We start from the raw sequence: 16,251 nt of genomic DNA on the forward strand, positions 1-16,251 counted from the left end.
TGTTGTTGCATGTTTTACGTGGTGACCATGGGTATCTAGTAGGATCGCATCTTACTTACGCAAACACCACAACGGAGATATATGAGTTGCTATTTAACCTCATCCAAGGACCTCCTCGGTCAAATCCGATTCAACTAAAGTTGGAGAAACTGATACTTGCCAGTCATCTTTGAGCAACGGGGTTACTCGTAGCGATGAAACCAGTCTCTCGTAAGCGTACGAGTAATGTCGGTCCAAGCCGCTTCAATCCAACAATACCGCGGAATCAAGAAAAGACTAAGGACGGCAGAAAAACGCACATCACCGCCCACAAAAAATTTTGTGTTCTACTCGAGAAGACATCTACGCATGAACCTAGCTCATGATGCCACTGTTGGGAACGTCGCATGGGAAACAAAAATTTTCCTACACGCACGAAGACCTATCATGGTGATGTCCATCTACGAGAGGGGATGTGTGATCTACGTACCCTTGTAGACCGTACAGCAGAAGCGTTAGTGAACGCGGTTGATGTAGTGGAACGTCCTCACGTCCCTCGATCCGCCCCGCGAACCGTCCCGCGATCAGTCCCACGATCTAGTGCCGAACGGACGGCACCTCCGCATTCAGCACACGTACAGCTCGACGATGATCTCGGCCTTCTTGATCCAGCAAGAGAGACGGAGAGGTAGAAGAGTTCTCCGGCAGCGTGACGGCGCTCCGGAGGTTGGTGATGATCTTGTCTCAGCAGGGCTCCGCCCGAGCTCCGCAGAAACGCGATCTAGAGGAAAAACCGTGGAGGTATGTGGTCGGGCTGCCGCGGAAAAGTCGTCTCAAATCAGACCTAAAACCTCCGTATATATAGGTGGGGGAGGGGGGCCTTGCCTTGGGGCTCAAGGAGCCCCAAGGGGGTCGGCCGAGCAAAGGGGGGAAGGTCTCCCCCTCAAACCGAGTCCAACTTGGTTTGGTGGGTGGAGTCCTTCTTTCCTCTCCCACCTCCTCCTTTTTTTTCTTTTCTCTTTGATTTTCTCCCTACGGTGCATAGGGCCTTCTTGGGCTGTCCCACCAGCCCACTAAGGGCTGGTGTGCCACCCCCAAGGCCTATGGGCTTCCTCGGAGTGGGTTGCCCCCCGGTGAACTCCCGGAACCCATTCGTCATTCCCGGTACATTCCCAGTAACTCCGAAAACCTTCCGGTAATCAAATGAGGTCATCCTATATATCAATCTTCGTTTCCGGACCATTCCGGAAACCCTCGTGACGTCCGTGATCTCATCCAGGACTCCGAACAACATTCGGTAACCAACCATATAACTCAAATACGCATAAAACAACGTCGAACCTTAAGTGTGCAGACCCTGCGGGTTCGAGAACTATGTAGACATGACCCGAGAGGCTCCTCGGTCAATATCCAATAGCGGGACCTAGATGCTCATATTGGATCCTACATATTCTACGAAGATCTTATCGTTTGAACCTCAGTGCTAAGGATTCATATAATCCCGTATGTCATTCCCTTTGTCCTTCGGTATGTTACTTGCCCGAGATTCGATCGTCCGTATCCGCATACCTATTTCAATCTCGTTTACCGGCAAGTCTCTTTACTCGTTCAGTAATACAAGATCCCGCAACTTACACTAAGTCACATTGCTTGCAAGGCTTGTGTCTGATGTTGTATTACCGAGTGGGCCCCGAGATACCTCTCCGTCACACGGAGTGACAAATCCCAGTCTTGATCCATACTAACTCAACGAACACCTTCGAAGATACCTGCAGAGCATCTTTATAGTCACTCAGTTACGTTGCGACGTTTGATACACACAAAGTATTCCTCCGGTGTTAGTGAGTTATATGATCTCATGGTCATAGGAACAAATACTTGACACGCAGAAAATAGTAGCAACAAAATGAGACGATCAACATGCTACGTCTATTAGTCTGGGTCTAGTCCATCACGTGATTCTCCTAATGACGTGATCCAGTTATCAAGCAACAACACTTTGTTCATAATCATAAGACACTGACTATCTTTGATCAACTGGCTAGCCAACTAGAGGCTTGCTAGGGACAGTGTTTTGTCTATGTATCCACACATGTAAATGAGTCTTCATTCAATACAATTATAACATGGATAATAAACAATTATCTTGATACATGAATTATAATAATAACTATATTTATTATTGCCTGAAGTGGGAGGACATACTCGGAGGCGATCAAATCTTGTGGGGAACGTGTGCAAAACTCTGCAGAGTACTCAAACCTAATCGATTAGCCGTGTCCACGGTCATGGACAACTTGAGCCAAAGGAACTGAAGTTATCTCGATTTCTCATCACCATTATGTATATTTGATGAGGGTAATTATTGACAACTCGGGTATGAGAACTGGTTGGCGGCACCATCTCGTTAACAACCAACCTTTGTAGTAACATTTTAATTTTAGCCCCTCTTTATGTAGGAGAAAACTTGCTTTTCGCTAAAAACTTATAGCCCCACCTGCCATATATGCATGTAGAGATAGTTGATTATTATTTTACCCCCTCTCATATGTGACTTGCCGGCATATTCAATATGCTGACCTAGACGGCTGCAGCGTCTTATGTTGCAGATATTTTTCTTCGACGAGTAAGAGTACGATTCAGGGTTACTGTCTACACTCAACTTGCCGTTGGTGTTTATTGGGACTCCACTCCCTTGACTGCTTCCGCTGAAATAATTAAGGTATATATCAGTTTTACGCTATTTACATGTGATTGCACTTTGATATATACATTGATGTACTGTGTGTGCCAGCATACTGATCCAGGGATGGCACAGAAACACAGAGGCTTGACTCGTCTTGAGTCGGGTCGCTACAGAAATGGTATCAGAGCACATGTTGACTGTAGGACGTGACCCTAGAAACTAGAAATTCCTTAGGATAGGATCTCTCTAAAAATTCTTCAATAACACCTTTTACTTCTCATCTCTTCTGATTTCATCAAACGTTCTCTCTCACCTCAAATAGTTAGACAATGCCCTTTCCCCTTTGACCACGTGAAGGATCAACCGACTCCCGCTTCAACGTAAAGAGGATTTCATCATGCAGTTGAAGCTACACCAACAGAAGACTCTCAAGACCCGAAGAATTCGAAGAACCTGAAATGTTCGAATATTTATATGACCATTAGATCCCAAACCCCTGTTATATACCCACGTTAGTTACGATGATTTGTGAGCCGTCATTGGTGTGTGTTTTCCGACGGCCACAAATAAAACCTATTCTCAAAAATACTGTTTGTATTGTGTGTACCTCCCTCCCTCTCTTACCCGTCTCATCCCCAAAACCTCAACCCTACCAGATGGAGTTTGAAGCTGGACTTGTAGTCTCTGGACCAATGACCCAGCTGGAGGCTGATATATGGATCCAAAACATGGAGAACCACTTCGGGAGTAACTTGATCTCAAGGAAGTATGAAGTGGAACACGCTCTTCAGTACTTTACACAAAGTGCTGCAATCTGGTGGAAAATGCACCATGCCATACAAGGATTTAGTGGAGCAGAAACTTGGGATGAATTCAAGAACACTCTGTTAAGATCCCGACTTATTCAGAAGTGCTATGACAATCCGAAGGGGAAGACTTGTGCATGCAAGGATTGTGGAGAAATAGGACACACCCAGGAAGAACACAAGGATGGATGCACTCATTATGAAGAAAATCACCAAGCTGAGGAGTGCCCAAGTAGTGAGGTGACTTGTTTCCTTTGTGAAGGAACCACCCACTACCCAGCTCAATGTCATATTTACCCCAAGGTACAACAAGTTGTCCAGCAGCAGAAAGCAGCAATGAAGGAAACACTCAAGAAGTAGATTCTAGAAGAACCAGTGATGAACGAATATATTGAAGACCGTGATGGACAAGGTCTGACCAGATTTTTCTCCAATGCATGCTACTCATGTGGAGAAGAAGGACATTATTCACAGGATTGCACGAAGAGAAGCCAAGAGTATCTCGGAAACTTCCCGACGGAAAAAGTGGAGTTTGATCCACTTGAAATAGAAGAACTGGCCAAAATAAAGGAGTCCGGAAAGAAGAAAAAGTACTCTTGGAAGAGCCAAATCTCTGCAGACATAGACCTGAGTCATGTCAGATGTTACAAGTGTATGGAATTTGGCCACCACAAATACATGTGCTCAGGAAGGAAGCCGGAAACCCAAGGAGAAAAAGCAAACACTAATACACCTCGAGACTTGTCAGAACTCATTTGCTTTCGTTGCCAGGAAGCAGGACATTTTGCTAGCGATTGTCCGCAAAGGAAGAAAGCTAGAATGGAGTAGTTAAGTTTTGACCAGGGCAATAAGTGTGATCCGAAGCACTCTTGTTTTTCATTGAGATCATGGAGTGAATTTTTTTGTAACAGAAGTCCCTGAGATTGTAATAACATCATGAATAAATGGAATTTATTGTCTCATGATTGCCTATGTTGAAACTGTATGCGCTGTTTCTCTACGAGCAAAGATCTCTAAACAATTATGAGGATATGAGAAAATACGGTCTATGCAGGCATGAGTATAATTCATTTAAGTGTGGTAGTAATCAGTAAACCCACGGGATCCACTGAGTAGGAATGTACCATGATTACCAAGGAGACACATACATTCCTCTGAGTACCTATTTACTGACACCTGCAGATGACAACTCTCTACGAGTCATTCCTCAAGGGCCCTGAAACGATCATGACCCTGACCAGTGAGCATGATTACCCGAAAATCCTGAAGGACATGATGAAGCACATTCGTCTTGAAGGGGATGCAGTCTACAAAGGCTACCCATTCATGGAAAGTGGAGTAGAACTTTGGTACGTGGAAGTACACCTCCACCATGTGAAAGGAGTTTGTCCAAAGACTATGGGGCAATACTTTTTCATTTCACGTGTACCACGAGCAACCTTCTTTGATGCTGTTCATGAAGCTGCCATGGAAGCCATACGTCAGATTGGGGAAATACTTGAAGCAAGACTCCGTCATACCCAGGAATACCTGAGTGAGATACTTGCGGAGATGATGGAGATGAAGCTCATGACCACCATGATAAAGCAAAATATGGATGATTTCAAGGAGCACCTCGGAAAGTTCGAGTGGAACTAAGTACCTCCAAGAGAGGCAGATGAATAAAGTTGGCAGAAATGCTCGACCATACCTAACAATGTGGATGGCAGCATGTGTAATAGAGTACTTTTGAATTGGAGTTTTGAGGATAAAATTAAGGATGTAATAAAGGATTGATTAGTAGTTAAGTTTTGACCAGGGCAATAAGTGTGATCCGAAGCACTCTTGTTTTTCATTGAGATCATGGAGTGAAATTTTTTGTAACTGAAGTCCCTGAGATTGTAATAACATCATGAATAAATGGAATTTATTGTCTCATGATTGCCTATGTTGAAACTGTATGCGTTGTTTATCTACGATCAAAGATCTCTAAACAATTATGAGGATATGAGAAAATACGTTCTATGCAGGCATGAGTATAATTCGTTTAAGTGTGGTAGTAATCAGTAAACCCACAGGATCCACTGAGTAGGAATGTACCATGATTACCAAGGAGACACATACATTCCTCTGAGTACCTATTTACTGACACCTGCAGATGACAACTCTCTACGAGTCATTCCTCAAGGTCCCCGAAACGATCATGACCCTGACCAGTGAGCATGATTACCCGAAAATCCTGAAGGACATGATGAAGCACATTCGTCTTGAAGGAGATGCAGTCTACAAAGGCTACCCATTCATGGAAAGTGGAGTAGAACTTTGGTACGTGGAAGTACACCTCCACCATGTGAAAGGAGTTTGTCCAAAGACTATGGGGCAATACTTTTTCATTTCACGTGTACCACGAGCAACCTTCTTTGATGCTGTCCATGAAGCTGCCATGTAAGCCATACGTCAGATTGGAGAAATACTTGAAGCAAGACTCCTTCATACCCAAGAATACCTGAGTGAGATACGTGCGGAGATGATGGAGATGAAGCTCATGACCACCATGATGAAGCAAAAGATGGATGATTTCAAGGAGCACCTCGGAAAGTTCGAGTGGAACTAAGTACCTCCAAGAGAGGCAGATGAATAAAGTTGGCAGAAATGCTCGACCATACCTAACAATGTGGATGGCAGCATGTGTAATAGAGTACTTTTGAATTGGAGTTTTGAGGATAAAATTAAGGATGTAATAAAGGATTTACTATGAAATGAATATGATTTATGGAAGAAGCTATGATGGATCAGCACATGTTTTCTTAGGAACATACGAAAACCTGAGAGTGGTGAAGAAATGATAGATGTTTTGTCCAGCTTGCAGAACCAACGGTTTATCCGAACTTCGTTCGTGGACAAGAGAAACTCTGCAACGCTTGTGAGGATGCCCAAGTGTTAGAATGCGAGATTCGCTAAACCTTACACAAAGAAATGATTTGGGTGCGGAATGGATTGATCACCATGACGACTTACTCTTATCATTTATCTTGCTATTCGGAATGATAAATCTGAGAGACTTACCCATATAGAGAGACGACGTTCTTTGAAGCTTTTGTTTAAGCCTTAGAATGGTACAAGGAAAGCCCCATGTACATGGTACTTGTTGTCCCGCGAAGGAAATGTTACGGTGAGAATGAAACCAAGAACCCTCTCTCTGCAGGATAACCACAAATGGTAGACCACCATGAGAATCATCGATAGGTTATTTAGAATTGATCACGCGACTGTCAGTTAAGAAGACCCAGTAAAGGAAGAAGCTTATATCCACAGAAGGACCCTCGTTTTAATGGAAACGTTATGAATATAGCGGAAGATATGAAGACTCCACAGTCAGATGCAAAAAATCCCAAAGGTTTGTTAAAATCTTAAGGGACCAGTAGCACTCATTTTAAGTGTGGTAGCATCCCACTTTGCCGGAAGTTGGATTTGTTAGAAGACCCCCAAACCCTAACCTTTCTTTCTAGCCTCTTCGAATCTCGAGGACGAGATTCATTTTAAGTGTGGTAGGTTTGTAACATCCCAAATTTTGGAATGTTAAAATAATTATTAGATTGTTTGTTTGTTTGGTTGAGTGATTGAAACTTGTGTGAAATCTGAAACTTTTCAAAAACTTTTGAATGAGAGGGAATAAAATGACTTTCCCCATCTCCGATGAATTCAAATTCAATCTTTTAAAAGGAAAGAGAGAAGATGACATGACTTCTTGAACTATAAATAATTTGAACGGAGTTTGCATTTGAATCCTTTCAAAATATTTGCCCTTGCTTCTATATTTTTCTTCCCTGAGAAAATGCCCCGACAAAATTCTTGCACGCAAGAAAGAGCGGAGGAAAATGACCCCCAAAAACCAGGGCCATTCATTGAAATATTTTGAGCCAAGAAAAAAACCAAAATTTAATTTGAGAAAATAATTGCAAAAAGAAATAATGCTTTTAGGGATTTTTTTGGAATTTTTTTTTAAGTTTTTATTTTGGCCGTGGAAAAATGCCCATCATTTAGATTTTATTTTTCTGATAATTTTAGTATATAGAAACTCTATATTCCGAATGGATTTGATTTCCCTTTTATCGTTTTAGTTTCCTAGTTTTGAAAAAGGAAAGAAATCGTGTTTAAATGGAAATAAACGGTGGCCCATTAAGACCTTTCCAAAAACTGGCCCAACAAGATCTTCTTCTTCCTCTATCTCCTTCCTCACGTGCACATGACCTTCCTTAGCCATGGACACGAAAATCCTCCCTTCCCGATCTCCCTCTCCCTTCCATCCCAGCTCCTCCCGAGCCCCCTATAAGAACCCACCCGGCATCCTCGTTCCATTTTCCCAAAGAGACGCCACACTAATCGCCTCTAGCCGCCAGCCACCTCGCCGGAGTAACCCTGCCCCGGTCGAGTCCAGGAGCTCCCTGCCGACCTCCCCATGGCCCCTACCCTCGCTGCACCACACCCCTGCGCGCCCCACCCCTCCTCCGCCGATTCCCCACCCCGTCGGCGACCTCCCCACCTCGCCGGAGCAGCTACCTCGCCGGAGTTCTTCCTCTCTGTCACCCATGGTGAGATTCAAGAAATCCCATATTGGAGTTTTTTCAGAAAATTGCAATCTTAGAAAATTCATATCTATTAGTCTATAACTCCGAATTAGGTGATTCTTTTTGCGTTGGATCACAAATTTTATGTAATTTCTGTAGATGAATAATTTGTCTATGTTTGGATTTATAAAAATTGAGTTAGATCAGATTTGAATTAAATCTTGTTTTGCTTATTCCAGGAGTTTGAAAATAGCTTTTAATTTGATTATTTTTGCTACTGATCCCTAGTGATCTTATTTATCAGTGGTACAAATTTCAGATTTGTTTGAGTATTTTAGCTCATGGTTTCTTGTGAAACAATTTCTGTTTCACCTCTTTTAGGATTGTGACTAATTTACTTTCCTTAGTTACTTTTAAATTATTTTCTTTTATATTTCAGAAATATTATGTTTTGTTTCTGTTAGTTAAACAGTAGGTTTGCAACAAGTTTTGATTTTATTTTTATTTGTTATCATGAAATCAATTCTAGTTCCTTAGTAACTTGCAATTGGTTTCTCCACTGTTTCAAATCCCGTTTGGAAATACTTTCAAATAGTTTTGTGAAAAATACTTTATTTTATCTTAGTGAAATTTATATCTTAGTTCCCTGTTATTATTTTCTGTTGGACAAAAACTATTTAGTGTTTGATGTAGTAGAAGACTCCCTAGTCTTATTTGAAGCTTCCTTCGGATTTGTATTCGCTCTCTCTTTTGTTTTGATTGCTAGAATGATTGCTAGTATGAGTGCTTATGTGAGTGATATGTTTGTTATATAGATTTCATCGGAGAGTGACGAGTAGTCTATCAAGTTATTTCTCGAGAAATTCTTCTTCGTCAACATCACCAGGCAAGTCACTTTGATCATACTATCACCTATGTTTTATGCATCGTAGTTCTACCATCCTATGCCCAATTGCATGCTGCTTAGGTACTTGGAAATTTTAGTATAGATTGTAGTATCATGTGGTAGGCACACAACAACCCCGATACTTGGCCCCGGGACGACAAATTTCATATTGCTATGCTTGAGTAGATGGGATTTCGGTTGAGTGCATAACACGGGTGATGCGAGGTTGATTAAATAATGAAGACCGGTTAATACAAGATTTTGAAGACCTCGGACGCAATGCAACTCTGGGTGAAGGACGGTTGATCGGCTCCCTGGAGAACCCAGTGGATGACCCGGGATGCTGGAGAGGCCATGACATCCTGCGGAAAGCTTCACCCAGGCTCAAAGAGACGGACGGATATTTTCAAGACCCAAGGCTTACCTGCACAGCCACAAGTCATTATGGGCTCTGGCTTGGTTGGACAACGCGGCGACTCTGGACACGCGGTTCTAGCAGATGTAGAAGAACGGTAGGAATGGATGGGCACCGATAGGGATTCAGAGGGACCCGTTGAAAGACCATGTTTTGATCATCCGGTCTTCAAACACCCTGAAGTGCGAGGACATACTCGGAGGCGATCAAATATTGTGGGGAACGTGTGCAAAACTCTGCAGAGTACTCAAACCTAATCGATTAGCCGTGTCCACGGTCATGGACAACTTGAGCCAAAGGAACTGAAGTTATCTGGATTTCTCATCAGCATTATATATATTTGATGAGGGTAATTGTTGACAACTCGGGTACGAGAACTGGTTGGCGGAACCATCTCGTTAACAACCAACCTTTGTAGTAACATTTTGCTTTTAGCCCTCTTGATGTAGGAGAAAACTTGCTTTTCGCTAAAAACTTATAGCCCCACCTGCCATATATGCATGTAGAGATAGTTGATTATTATTTTACCCCCTCTCATATGTGACTTGCCGGCATATTCAATATGCTGACCTAGACGGCTGCAACGTCTTATGTTGCAGATATTTTTCTTCGACGAGTAAGAGTACGATTCAGGGTTACGGTCTACACTCAACTTGCCGTTGGTGTTTATTGGGACTCCACTCCCTTGACTGCTTCCGCTGAAATAATTAAGGTATATATCAGTTTTACGCTATTTACATGTGATTGCACTTTGATATATACATTGATGTAGTGTGTGTGCCAGCATACGGATCCAGGGATGGCACAGAAACACAGAGGCTTGACTCGTCTTGAGTCGGGTCGCTACACCAACCAAGAGACGTCGAGATAGTTTACTCCCTTCCCCTACCCCTTCGAGGAAAGGAAGCACTAATGAAGATGAAGGCAGAGATGAAGATGAAGACGAAGATCCCACAGAGCGGTCTTATGAGACCGCGCAGTCGATGGCGTAGTAGCGTAGGATGTACCGAGCGTAGAAATTCTTGTGTTAGGATTTTATGACTCGGATGTTGTGTGAACCTATTGGATGCAAGTCGCATTCTGCCTTGAGCAGCGTGTGAGCGACTGCATCGCTTGCTTTTAAATTAATGCAGTAGTTCTTTTCAAAAACCTTGTCTTAAAACTTTGCACACTAACACAGCAGACCCCCTCCTTATTAGAACGTCATCCCTTTCGAGTGCAACCGGTTTAGCAGAATTTGACTGTCTACTCCCCTGACAGGATGGTGAATGCAACTCGCAACATCACTTTCGGCAACCTCGGCTCTGCCTCTTCGGGACAGCAGCAGGGAACCGGAGGGGAAGCTCTAGCTGGAGATCACCATGTGCTGCAAGACGATGTTCCTCCGCCACCGCCTTGCCCTGAAAGCTTGACCATGGCTCAGTTCCTTCAAGATCTTCGGGAAGAGCTCCAAGCCAACAATGCCGCTATCCAGCAGCTGGCTCAAACCTTGGTGAACTACCCGCCGCAGAACGGGAATGGCAACGGTCGCTCAACTCTCTCTGAGTTTATGAGTACTACGCCGCCCATATTCACGGAGATGACTGAACCCTTGGATGCTGATGACTGGATCCGCACTATCGAAGACCTTCTCGCGTTGGTCAAGTGTACCGACGACAACGAGAAAGTTCTCTATGCAACCCACTGTCTCGGAGGCACAAACAGAGCTTGGTGGGATGGATTTCAGATCATGCGAGCCGGGCAAGTCATCACTTGGGCCGTGTTCCAGGATGGATTCCGCGCCGCTCACATTCCACCAGGGATGATGACCATTAAGAAGCGGCAATTCCGAGCCTTAAGGCAAGGCAGTGAATCTGTCAAGGACTATTTGCAGAAGTTCAACCTCCTATCAAGGTATGCACCTGAAGATGTCAGCACTGAGGCTGCCAAGGTGGAGCGTTTTATGGAAGGATTGCAGCAGTCGCTCCAGTATCAACTGGTTGTTTGTGAATGTCGGACCTTCAGTGACCTGGTTAATAAGGCCCTTATGTTGGAAGACAAGCGTCGTGCAATGGACGACACCCGTAAGCGCAAGCTAATGGGTAGTGGAGGACCGATCAACTCAAAACCACGACCATGGCAGTCAGCCCCAGCAAGACCCAATTATTAGCAGCGGCAGTACAAGCACCCAACATTTCGCCAGAACTACCAACCTCAGCAAGTCAGCGTCAAGCCAGCAAGCACACCGCCAAACAACGGTGGAAGCAAGACCAATCTTCCAGCGCAAGTTACCTGTTTCGGGTCTGGACAACCAGGGCACTATTCCCGGCAGTGCCCCAATAAGAAAACTGATGTTCTGTGCCAGAATGCGTCAAATCCAGGCCAAGGAGCACTAGGCAGGAATCAGGCTCCACGCAATCAGCAATACCACAGCAAGGGGCAGATTAATCATATTTCCGTGGAAGAGGCACAGGAAGACCCTCACTGCATTCTGGGTACGTTCCTCGTCAACTCTACCCAGCAACAGTATTGTTTGATTGTGGTGCTTCGCATTCCTTTGTTACACAAAAGTTTGCAGAGAAGTGTGGACTACAACCTACCTTGCTTCGTGGGCATATGGCAATTCAGACCCCGGGAGCAGTTTTGAGAACCAACCTAGGGTGTAGAAAGGTTGGGATAGTTATCAATGGGACGAGCTTCTCAGCGGACCTCATTTTGCTTAAGTCGCAAGGCCTCGAAGTAATCCTCGGTATGGACTGGTTGGCTAAGCATTTGAGTATCTTGGACTATGCTAACAGGGCTATTACCATGACAAGTCACCAAGGGGTCAAAGTCAAGTATGTCTCTGAGCCAGTACCCACTCAAGTGCCACGAGTTAACAGCCTATCAGAGGAAGGACTCGACCGAGTGCCGATAGTCTGTGAATACCTGGATGTCTTTCCTGATGAGCTACCAGGGATGCCTCCTGACCGAGACATCGATTTCATCATCGAACTCAAGCCCGGATCAAGGCCTATCTATAAGAAGCCTTACAGGATGGGATCCGAAGAGCTAGCAGAGTTGAAGAAGAGGCTAACCACCGCCCCGGTATTGGCCACTCCAGATGTCAGCAAGGATTTCGTGATATATTGTGATGCCTCCAGGAGCGGGCTAGGTGGGGTTCTAATGCAGGATGGCAGGGTCGTGGCATACTTGTCGCGGCAACTGCGCCCGCATGAGGAGATTTATGCCACCCATGATCTAGAGTTGGCAGCAGTAGTGCATGACCTGAAGACATGGAGACATTACCTTCTGGGGAAGCGATGCGAAATATACACCGACCACAAGAGTGTGAAGTATATTTTCATCCAAAGGGAATTGAACATGAGGCAACGAAGATGGTTGGAGTTAATCAAAGACTACGACCTCAGCATTCAATATCACCCGGTAAGGCAAATGTAGTGGCTGATGCCTTGAGTCGGAAGACCAGCACCTTAAACGTCATGCTTAAGGAAAGGCAGCCCGCCTTGTACGAATAATTGGAGAACTTTGGACTGGAACTGGTGGAACCAGGATTCCTGGATAATCTCGAAGTCAAACCAACACTGGAAGACGACATCAAGGAGGCCCAGAAGGGTCATAAGAGTATCGAAGGTATCAAGAGGAAGATTCGAGAAGGCAAGGCCCCAGGATTCTTGGAGGATGATCAAGGAGTGGTGTGGTTTGGGAAACGTTTATGCGTAACCAACAAGGCCGATCTCAAGGAACTCATCCTACGGGAAGCTCACGATGCACCCTACTCCAGTCACCCTGGTGGTACCAAGATGTATCAAGATCTCTGAGAAAGATTCTGGTGGCACGGCATGAAGAGGGAAATCGCATCGTATGTGCCCAGGTGTGATGTGTGTCAGCAAGTTAAGGCTGAGCATCAGCGACCCGCAGGACTGCTACAACCCCTCCAGGTGTCGGAGTGGAAGTGGGACAAGGTGGGGATGGATTTCATTACCGGTCTACCAAGGTCTAGCAAGGGACATAATTCGATATGGGTTGTTGTCGACCATTCGACCAAGGTGGCCCATTTCATCCCTGTCAACACCACTTATGACGGGAACAAGTTGGCTAGTCTCTATGTCGAGCGCATAGTAAGCCTTCACGGAGTTCCCAAGGAGATTGTATCTGACCGAGGCACGCAGTTCACCTCAAGGTTTTGGAGGAAACTCCAGGAAGCCCTCGGTACCAAGCTCTCTTTCAGCACCGCCTTCCACCCACAGACGAGAGGACAGACGGAAAGGGTGAATCTGATACTCGAAGATATGCTTTGCGCATGCGTCCTACGCAAGGAGCCAAGTGGGAAGACTGTCTACCATTCGCTGAGTTTTCATACAACAACAACTACCAGTCTAGTCTCCAGGTGGCCCCGTTCGAAGTGTTGTATGGACGAAAATGCCGCACCCCGCTCAACTGGTCAGAAACTGGAGATGGGCTGATTTTCGAAACAGAAGTTTTGCACCAGGCAGAGGAGAAGGTGCAACTAGTCCAAGAGAATATGAAGGCAGCCAAGTCGCGACAAAAGAGTTATGCGGACTCTCGCCGCAGGAATGTGGAGTTCATTCCCGGAGATCTAGTGTACCTCCGAGTTACACCTCTTAAGGGAACCAAGTGTTTCCACGTTAAGGGGAAACTCGCTCCAAGGTTCATTGGGCCATTCATGATCACGGCAAGGCGTGGCGAGGTCACTTATCAGTTGGAGTTACCTCCGGAGCTTTCAGGTGTGCACACCGTTTTCCACGTGTCATAGCTTCGGAAGTGTCTCCAGACGCCAAGTCGTTCCAATCCTTATAAGGACATTGATCACCAGGCCATTGACCTTCAGTCTGATCTCACCTATCGCGAGAGGCCAATCCGCATTCTGGATGAAGCAGAGAGATGTACTAGAATCCGCACCATCAAGTATTTCAAGGTTCAATGGAGCAACCACACCAAAGCCGAAGCTACATGGGAACGTGAAGACTATCTCCGATCTGAGTTTCGAGACCTTTTTATCACCTAGCTTAGGAATCTCAGGGATGAGATTCTTGTAAGGGGGATAGGTCTGTCACACCCTGTTTTTGCTATCACGTGTTTGTATTGTAAAATTCTAAGCTTGTTAAGACTTTTACAAAACTAATGTTGTGAGTGCCATGATTGACATTGTATGCTTGTATGCTTGATCATGTGAGGTTTCAAAACCCTAAATTCCTTTTTGTATTTTACTGATTTCCAAAAACCTTTGATAACCATAGTAAAACCACCTTGAGTTGCACTACATGTCCTTGATAGCAAGCCTTGCTACTACTCATATTTGGTAATCTGATTTTTACCTATCTTTATATTTCAAAACCACAAAAATAATTATTTTGTGAGTATTTTCCCAATTAAATAACCTGTCCATTTCTAAGGCCAGAATTGGTATTCCAACATGGAAAATTACTTTTCTGCCTTGGAAAAATCTGATTAAATTTGGAGATGATCAGAAGGACATATATATTCCATATATAGGATTTTAAACCCCATTTTATATTATATTTAAGGATTAAAACTGCATAAGCTACTTCTCTCTGTTTTGGCATTTTGAAATATTTCCAAAGGAAATATTCTCAATAAATTCCTAGAAAATTCCAGTGATGTCCCAAAGCCTTGTTTGGTGTCCACATAAAGTCTCACCTTGATCAAATGTCGATAAGGACCCCAAATAACCCAAAAACCATGTGTGTCCAGAATCAAGTTAGAGCAACTCTACATAGCAAAGTTTGTCCAATGAGGCTAAAACTTTGCAGGAGTGCCTAATACCTCAAATGAGGGTTCTACAGCAAAAATGGGATTTGTGGGACTTAGTTTTCCCACACTCCCTTTGGAAGGAACATATCTGGTCATATTGGAGTGATTTCAAGTTTACAAAGCTAAACTTATCCATTGGAGCTCAAATTTGGTGGAACTCCATGGTTTATCCCTAAAACCAAACCTGTTAAGTCTCAGCACCAGTGGTGGGGTGCACCCCCCTATGACCACTGTCGAAAACCTTCTGACAGAGAGGAAAAAGCCACCTTAGCCACAGCTAAACCAAACTCCTTTGCTTCAAATTCTTAGATTAAGTAGCCAGCACCAGTAGCTAACCCCAATCAACTGGCCCCTCACTGGTTCAAAGTGGAAAGGCCAAAAACCCCAATTTAGGCATTAGTTCATGATTGACAGCACCAGTATTTCTTGCCTCCTTTGACCAGCCAAAGCTCCCACTAAAACCAAACGGCTAGCCACACCCCCAGCAAGTGCCAAGACATGCTAGACACGTCCAAAGTGCCCACGAGCGGGCCAGCATGCCGTGGCATGCCAAAACTGCGCTCTGGGCACGCTACAGGGAGTCTCCGAGGTGGGGGCGACGCCCTCGGCTAGTTCCAGCCTCCCCCGAGATGTCCAACCTCCTCCCCGACAACCCCTCTGCGTCGGGCCAGCCTTAGGGCTCCTCCTCTCTCAAGCAAGAGCTCGCGCGATGCATGCCCGCGCGCTCCACATTCGGCCAAGCTTGAGCGACCACGAATGCAGCTCTCCTCTCTCGCTCTCTCTGCAGCAGACGGTTCGGGGAGTCCAATACCACGTCCTGAGACTGTGGTTTCAACCCCAACGTCTCTTTGCACCCCCATGCGCGCCACGGTGAGTCACCGGCGCAACCGAGTCTGCTCACCGTCGCGGGCCTATAAATAGCCCTCCCCCTCACTCCAGCACCCGTCAGATAGCTTCGCCGCATCCACTAGCACCTCCATAGCCACCCCAGCAACCCAACAGAGCCCCGGTGCTCGAGATCGACCGAGGCCCCTCCGCCTCGTGCTTTGATCGATCTCCGGCTACACGACGGCTCCTGCGCCCCTCGACCCACCAAACTGACCCCCTTGACACCAGGAAGCTTTCCCCCAACTCGCCCGAACTTTCCCATGTCTCTA

Source organism: Hordeum vulgare, chromosome 5H (genome assembly GCF_904849725.1).
Source record: "Hordeum vulgare subsp. vulgare chromosome 5H, MorexV3_pseudomolecules_assembly, whole genome shotgun sequence".
NCBI classification, from domain to species: domain Eukaryota; kingdom Viridiplantae; phylum Streptophyta; class Magnoliopsida; order Poales; family Poaceae; genus Hordeum; species Hordeum vulgare.